At 41.3% G+C, this 8,459-nt stretch overlaps 1 pseudogene; it reads right to left on the reverse strand.

The window, feature by feature from the left end:
- Positions 1-2,995: 2,995 nt before the first annotated feature.
- On the reverse strand, positions 2,996-6,010 carry LOC102855956 (annotated as a pseudogene).
- Positions 6,011-8,459: the final 2,449 nt, after the last annotated feature.

An 8,459-nucleotide genomic window follows, 5' to 3' on the forward strand; every position in this document is an offset into this window, starting at 1 on the left:
ACTATAACATTTTCTCATTTTACAATTTTCCCTGGGCTGCAATTGTACTACTGGAAATACCTGTTTTCAGTTAGACATCCTACAAATGCATGAGTCCCATTAATGCACTCTTTGATATGGTGAAAACATGTGAAGTTATTCCCTACAGATTAGGAAGCAAGCACCAGTAAGTCCCTGTTTATCTTGTCCACTGGAAAGGTATTAAAAAAAATGAAAAGAAATACTGATTCTGCAGCAAAATGCTAGGGGTTGGTAAATAGACAGATACTAGTATGCCTAGAAGTAGAATATTTGGTGAGGGGTGAACGAAGTAAAATTACTTACTAGAGGTGCTATGAAAAGCTACATAACCGCTGTGCTTGCCTTGCCTTTTGGATAATCCACCCTGTGTATGCCTGCAGTGCTCTGACATCTCTTAGGCACAAAGAAACGACTTCATTCAGCTTTCCTAGGACCTTTATGCATACACTGTGTTACTTTGTCTTCATTTTGCAAATAAATCATCCTCCTGCATGTTTGTGATAGCCACAATAATAGCATCCAGCCTAAGTTCACTTACTAGCCATACCTTTTCCCTCTGTTCACCTCTCCCTGAGCCAAGGGCCTGACAGTGACAAGGTCCTGATACTGTCTCATAGGTGTTCTGAAGCTGAATTGTTGTTGCTTGGGTATCCTTTAGTGATCTCAGAGTTTTCTCAGCTATAATATTTTTTTAGGTTTTAATGACAATTTTATTGTATAATGAGATTATTATATGTTTCTTGTTGTTATTATGTGCCATTGAGTTGCTTGCGACTCATAGCGACCCTGTGTACAACAGCCCTAAACTCTGCTCTGTCCTGTGCCAATCACACTGTGTCTGGTACACCCATCCCGATTATCCCAATCACTGAATCAATCCACCTCATAGAGGGTCTTCCCTTCCTGCGCTGTCTTTCCACCCTCCCAAGCATGATGTCCCTCTCCAAGGACCGGACCTTCCTTACAACATGTCCAAATTATGTCAGGTGAAGCCCAAGGACCCTTGCCTCCATGGAGCAGCCTGGTTTAACCCTCTCTAGGATGAATCTGTTTTCTTAGCAGCCCATTGTACCCTCAATTCTCTTCTCCAGCACCACAGCTCAAAGGCATCAATTTTCCTTCTACCTTCCCTAGTCATTGTCTAACTCTCTGACACATAACAAGTGATTGCAAAACTATCGCCTGTATCAGATACACCTTATATAGCCATATTATATATTATCATATAGCCATAATATAATTGGCATGTCTCCAAATTTAGTTGATACTAAATACAGATATACATGGTGGATCACAATTATCCCAGCAAATTACATGTGTTCTATAATTTTATGTCTTTCAAAATCAGAAAGAAAAGGGAAACCTCCAAGTTCATCGTGATAGACAAGGTCCCAGCAGCCTACAGGACTCCGCTTAAGTCACGCCAATGTTTAACAGTCTACTATTCTACCTTACACCATCCTCCACCAAGAATTTTTGGTCAATGGACTTTTCAAGTGTTCATGATTTTTTAAGTCTATTACCATTCCTTTTTCCAATCAAACTATGTCACAGCAACCGTATTACCTGTACTACAATTATCATTATCAATTTTATAGTCACAATGCATTTAGAAAGCATCCATGTCTGCTTTTAAATTAAAATACAAAGAATGTGAACCAACTTAAAACAACACTAAGGGCTCGACTAAACCCAGAAGAGTTATAAAGTTCCTATTTATGTTCAAATACAACTTACTTAATGCCATGCTTCCCCACCAACCCCCTTCCTTACGCAAAAGGTAGATTTCCCTTCCTCTCCTGAGAATGAACTGCTCTCAGCTGTTTCTTTAGCTTCATTCTTGATGTATATATAATCAGCTGTCTTTTGTTCTGAAACATTTGTTAAACACCACTTTTATTTACACTTGGAGCTTTCCACCTGAGGATGACTATCAAGCAGTCATCCTATCCTCTTCCAGCATTTCATGAAGACAGACCGCATTTTTTTCTGGCTTCACCCTAACTGCACAATGCACATGCTTGCAATACACATACTTATACACACCCAAAACTGCACACAATTGTAACATTCACAACCTAAATGTTTTTGAGTTTGTACTCTCCACACTGAATAAAACAAAACAAATGATTCTTGCTCAAATAGCAAAACATTCACTAGAAAAATACAAGTACACAAGGAAAGAAAAAAGACTCTACATTCAGCCAGAAACTGTCAGCAGGGCCACAGGATGAACAGATACCTTCATTGCCTTCCTATAAACCAAGTCTCGGGCTTCCCTCCAACCTGCCAGGACATAGCCTGCGTATTGTTATTGTTGTTGTTGAGTGTTGTCATGCAAATATGACTCATAGTGACTCTATGAACAGAGCTAAATCCTGTCCTGCCCTGTGCCATCCTCACCATCTCTGATACACTTGAGCCCATTGCTGCAATCACCGCATCAATTCATCTCACTGGAGGGTAGTAGTAAGAAGGTGTGCTGCAATTCCAAAGTCAAGCAGTTCAAATCCACCAGGTACTCTGTGGGAAAAGGATAGACAGTCTCCTCTACGTGACTTCCTGCCTTTGAAAACCTATGGGAGAGTCAACTATGGGTCCGTTCCCACGAAAAACAACAACTAGTCTACATGGTAGGGGCTAAACTGGGAAGTTCTCTCCAAAGTGAGGCAGGTGATGAGGAAGTGGCGAGAGCTACAGAAGGGATACTTGAGCAAACCTATTTATTAAGAAGAATCAGATTTAATGATTTTTCTTGCAGTTTCAGATGCTCAGGTGAAAAATCTGAAATAGCTGTAGACACATGAGGACAGACTGATGCGAAGAGTACTGCATTTTAAAAATACACATTTAAACCATTCTCTCTCTCCTTCTTCTCCCTCCTCTTTTTTTGATCAGAGATGGTGCAAACAAAGGAAACGGTTTCTATTACAGATGACTGGAACTTTAGAGTCTTCCCAGTTCTATTGCTGCTTCATCTCCCAAAGGGCAAATCTAAGGAAGAGAGGAGAGTGTGCGGGAGCAGTGATGAGGCATGAAGGGTCCAGAGCAGCAGGCTGGTTGTGCTCACCAGCCCCTGTCGTTTTTTGTCACCTTCCATGTTCAGAGATCTCCTTGGAGCCCCACCTCCTGGTGGCAGGGCTTTGGAGTTGGTGGCCAAACACTTCGACTCTTGGCTAGAAACTTGTAAGTTAATCTTTACATTAACATCGTGTATTTTTAATAGGTCTTCTATTCCTTAGAATTCAAATTTTTATCTTTATTTTGACCCGTCATTTCCTTTGGAAGGTCTGGTAGCACTCCAGAACCGCATTTTACATTCAGGTGAACCACAATGGCAGCTTGAACAGCTCAATCTCCGGAATTAGAAACAATAGTAGGTTTACACTCTGCCTGATAAAGACAGCCAGCTGCTAGAACTTAGGGTTTTGTTTTTTCTTTTTCCTTTTTTTTTTACCTAGTTTGCTGTTGTTGTTGTGTGTCATTGAGTCACTTGAAACTCATAGCAACCCTATGTACAACAGCTCTAACCTCTGCTCTGTCCTGTGCCAATCTCACTGTTTCTAATACACCCATCCTGATCGATTCAGTAACTGAATCAATCCACCCCATAGAGGGTCTTCCCCCTCCTGCGCCATCCCTCCACCCTCCCAAGCATGATGTCCTTCTCCAAGGACCGGTCCCTCCTTGCAACTTGTCCAAAGTATGTCAGAAGAAGCCTTAGGATCCTTGCCTTCAAGAAGCCGCCCAGTTTAAGCCTTTCCAGGATGAATCTGTTTGTTTTCTTAGCAGTCCATTGTACCCTCAATACTCTTTTCTGGCACCACAGCTCAGAGACATCAGTTCTGCTTCTATCCTCCCTAGTCACTGTCCAACTCTCTGATGCATAACAAGCGATTGCAAAGTCCATGGCTTGTATCAGACGCACCTTAGTCTTCAGAGAGACACCATTGCTCTTCAGTACTTTGGAGAGGTCCCTAACAGCAGATTTACCTATCGCAATACGTCTCTTAATTTCCTGGCTGCTGGTGCCAGGAATGTTGACTGTGGAGCCAAGCAAACTAAAGTTGTGTACAATCTCAATCTCATCACCATCCATCCTGATGCTGCCAATTGGTCCAGTGTAAATAGACTAATTTATTTACAAAATTAAAATACATTTTTTCACATCAGATCCTTTCCATTTCCATCAACCCCATACTTGTCAAATTGTATGACCCCATGATTAATCTCCACCCCCCGCACATCCTCACCCATCTGCTTCCATCACCACACCCTGCCCCCAATAGATCCTCATACTCACTCTTCGGGTAAAGATTTTGTACAGTATTTGTCTTGTGGGACTGAGTTAGTTCATGCAAGAACATGGAAACAGCCCAAATGCCCAGCCACAATGGAATGGATTGAGAAATTATGGTGCAGTCACACAATGGAATATTGCACAGCATGCAGGAGCAATGATTTTGTAAATTACTACCTAACATGGGAGGAACAGAAGAGTATTATGCTAATTGACCTAATTCAGTCTCATAAAGGCAAATACTGTTTAGGACCATTGTTGTAGAACATATATGAGGAACCAGGGTATGGGGGAGTCTTAAACATAAGGTCGCACAATGTGATGGGTAGAGGGAGAGACTGGTAAAAGACTGAAGAGTATTATGCTGAGTGAGCTGGTGGGTTTTTATGTTGTGACTCTCAGAGTCCACCGTGCTCAACTCTCAGTTGTGCAGGTTGATGTAGCTGATGGCAGATACGTCCTTGATCGATTGCTGACAGTCCAGGGCCTCAGTGTGCTCCTCCAGCTAATTCAGCCGGTCCTGGATGTTTGGCATTGTTCTGTTCCCCCAGGTCTTCAGCCACTGCCTTTTCTTTGAGGAGCTGAGTCTTCCTCTTAGTTGGGTTTAACTTTTCTGTGTGGTTTTCGGGTTATTTTTTTTTTCCTGCTTCTACAGTCTCTTCAATGTCCTGGTCAGTGAATATATCATGAAGAGCTTCTTTAATAGATAAATCCTTCTTCGTGATTTCATCAAGAGTGGGCAACTGTGTAACAGCAGAGAACATCGCTTCTTTCTACTTCATAAATTCACTCTCAGTGAATTCATGATTTGAGACCAGCTCTAGGCAGAACACTCAATGGTTATTTCCAGGCCCCAGTTGTAACCCTTGGTTCTGGTGCCACCCTACTGATAAACTTCAACAGTTTCCACAACACCCAGTACGCAGGTTTCCAGTGCCAAAACATTCTGTGACAGATCTAGTGAAGAAGAACATAGGACACTAGTATTTTCAGCAGAGGCTGTGATAACCAAACTTGATTTTCATATAAGGAGACTGGTTGTGATTTTGGCAGGATTTCTTCTTCCTCTTCTATTTCATCAGATAATGTCCAGGATAAGCAGTCTGATTTCACTGGATTTGTCATCCTCTTTGTGTTCATCAGAATATACCTCACTGGTTTTTAACGGGCTGATTTTTGGCGAGAAGCTTCACTCTTCTGTTTTCCATTTCTCTCACTCTGCTTTCAGCTCCCTCAGAGCCTTGAGATTTCTTATCTAGTCTCTCATTTCATTTAGGAGCCATTCCTTGTTGTGAGATATTACCCAAGGTATCCTGATTCTGGGTTAGCTTTTTCTTTGCCTGATCTTCTTCTTGCTTTTTCCTCTTTTTTTCTTTTTTGGCTATTTTTAGGTTTTTTCTTGATTTTAAATCATCTTTTCAACACTTCTCTCCTTTTTATACAGTTGAACAATCTCTGCTCTCTCTCCCTCCCTGTCATTTGTTCAGATGGGCTCTGTCTTCCTTGTCACCCATGTGGTCCTCTCCTTAGCCATCATGGAGCTCTTCATCTTCTGAGAAGACCCTGCATCTGAGCTGGACGCAGAGCTAATGCCATCAGAATCTGACACTTCACCTTCCTCAGGGGCTGAGCTCAGCTGTCATTGTCTGAACTTCCTGAAGAAGTCATGTTGTTGGCCTGTTTCTTCATGATTACCTGCTTCTATACTTTTCTGGGGGTTTTCCCTCCCTTTTTTCTTGTTTTTCAAATGTCCATTCATCATTGCTGTCAGACATCTCAGAATCTGAAGAAGCTGCACGCTGACTCACAGATGGCTCCTTCTCCTCTCAGTCACTGTACCTCTGTTTCCCCAGGGGCAGAAGCTCCTGACCAAAGTTCTCGTCATTCACTACTGTGTCTTCAGTGTTTGAGTTGTTTATTACATGATCTTTCTGTTTCTTTACAATGGTGGCCACAGGCACCCGTGCTAGACATCTCCTAGTTTCCCCTTTAGCCTATCTGCCAGTGGAACTGTAGCTCTCAGCTATGATCTTTGTAGAAGCAGATCATTATATCTGTACTCAGACCACTGGGTAAATCCAAACTGCTTAAGTTTTCTTGGGTTTTGGGTTTTTTTAATACTAATTTATTTACAAATTTCATATCATTGTTTTTCACACCAGATATTTCTGCCTCCCTCTACCCATCAAATTGTGCCAGCCTATTAATATTATCCCCCACCCATCCTAAGCCCTCTGCTCCCCCCTCCACCCCTTGGATCCTCGTACTTGTTCTACATTGGTGGTCTTATGCAATATTTGTCCATATGGGATTGAGTTCATTTGGCATAATATCTTCTAGTCCCTCCCAAGTTAACTTCAAACTGTTTAAATGTAATAGCTGGGTATTTAATTGATGGAAACATCTCAGACATACCTTAAAACTACCCTAAAAACAATTACTTGCAAAAATAAAAATAATAAATATACGTAATATAATCTTGAGTTCTTGCCATTTATCTCTTCCTAGTTGGACAATGACGAGGGAGGATAGAAGGAGAATTGATGCCTTTGAGCTGTGGTGCTGGAGAAGAGTAATGAGGGTACCATGGACTGCTAGGAAAATAAACAGATTCATCCTAGAGAGGATTAAACTGGGCGGCTCCTTGGGGGCAAGAATTCTGAGGCTTCGTCTGACGTACTTTGGACATGTTGTAAGGAGGGATCGGTTCTTGGAGAGGGACATCATGCTTGGGAAGGTGGAGGGACAGCGCAGGAGGGGAAGACCCTCTATGGGGTGGATTGATTCAGTGACTGGTGTAATTGGGATGGGAGTATCAGAGACAGTGTGATTGGCACAGGACAGAGCAGAGTTTAGGGCTGTTGTATAAAGGGTTGCTATGAGTCACAAGAGACTTGACAGTACTTAACAACAACAATATAAAGCCTTCAATATGAATTATACCTCAACATCAGGAAAATGAAGGTCATCCCCACAGGATCAGTAGTCAACTTTATGACAGATGGGGAAAGGATTGAAGTTTCAGTAATTTCATCTTGCTTGATCAACAATCAACACTCATAGTTCCATCAGTCAGAAGGTCAGGAGACATGATGCTTTGGGCAAGGCAACTGTCAGGCAACTCTCCAAAATATTGAAGAGAAATTATAACCTTTTGAAGACTAAGGTGTGCAGGATTTAGCCCATGATCTTTTCAATCAGTTACTATGCATTTGAGAGTTGAACAATGACTAAAGATGGCAGCAGAAGAATTGAAACCTTGGAGTTGTGGTGTTTGAGAAGAGTATTAAATATCTCATAAACTGTCAAAAGAATAAAAAGGTATATCTTGGAAAAGGTTTAGCCAGAGTCACCTGGCAACAAGAATGGCAAAGCTTCATCTCTCATACTTGAGACAAGTTGCTAGAAAAGGCTTTTCCTTGAAAAGGGGATATTCTATTTGGAAAGGTGGAGGGTTAGCTACAAAAAGGAAGAGCTCCAAAAACATAGATTGACATGGATTAACTGCTGGAATGGACTCAAGGGTATCAGAGATGGTAAGGATTACGCAGGATAGGGCAGGATTTAGATCTGTTGTTCATAAGGTTACTTGCTATATGTAGTATTCAATTTGATGGCAACTGACAATAACTGCATAAATGTTATTATTGTCATTGCATGCTATAGAGTCAGAAGTGATTGTTAGCTGACCCTCCAGCACATTTTTAGAAGCAAGTAAAAGGGAGGAGATCAGCCATCTTTCTCCTGCACGGCAACTGGTAGATCTGAACCATGTGATTGACAGTGAAATTCTTTACTACTAAGAACTCCTTTTCTTATAAAGGTATTGGGGAAGGAAAAAATGAAGCAACTCAATTTAATTGATTCCATGAGCAGACTGACTCTGGTTAATTAAAGTTTTGAGTATTTCTTCCTACCCTCACTCCCTGGAGAAAAAAACCAATCAAACAGACTTCTAGGTTTCTCCATCCATTGTTCAGTGCCAGGTACTCTGGGCAAATGAGCTGTTCTTGATAAGTGGAGTCAATTTTTTCATTAAATTCTTACAAATCTCCACTAATAGTACACACTGAGATCACTTCTTTCTAATAAAGTAAAATATAATAATAGTGACACCCCTATAGATTTCCTAGAATTT

The sequence above is a fragment of the Elephantulus edwardii genome, unplaced genomic scaffold, assembly GCF_000299155.1.
Source record: "Elephantulus edwardii isolate Elephantulus edwardi_28Jun2011 unplaced genomic scaffold, EleEdw1.0 scaffold00163, whole genome shotgun sequence".
NCBI classification, from domain to species: Eukaryota; Metazoa; Chordata; class Mammalia; order Macroscelidea; family Macroscelididae; genus Elephantulus; species Elephantulus edwardii.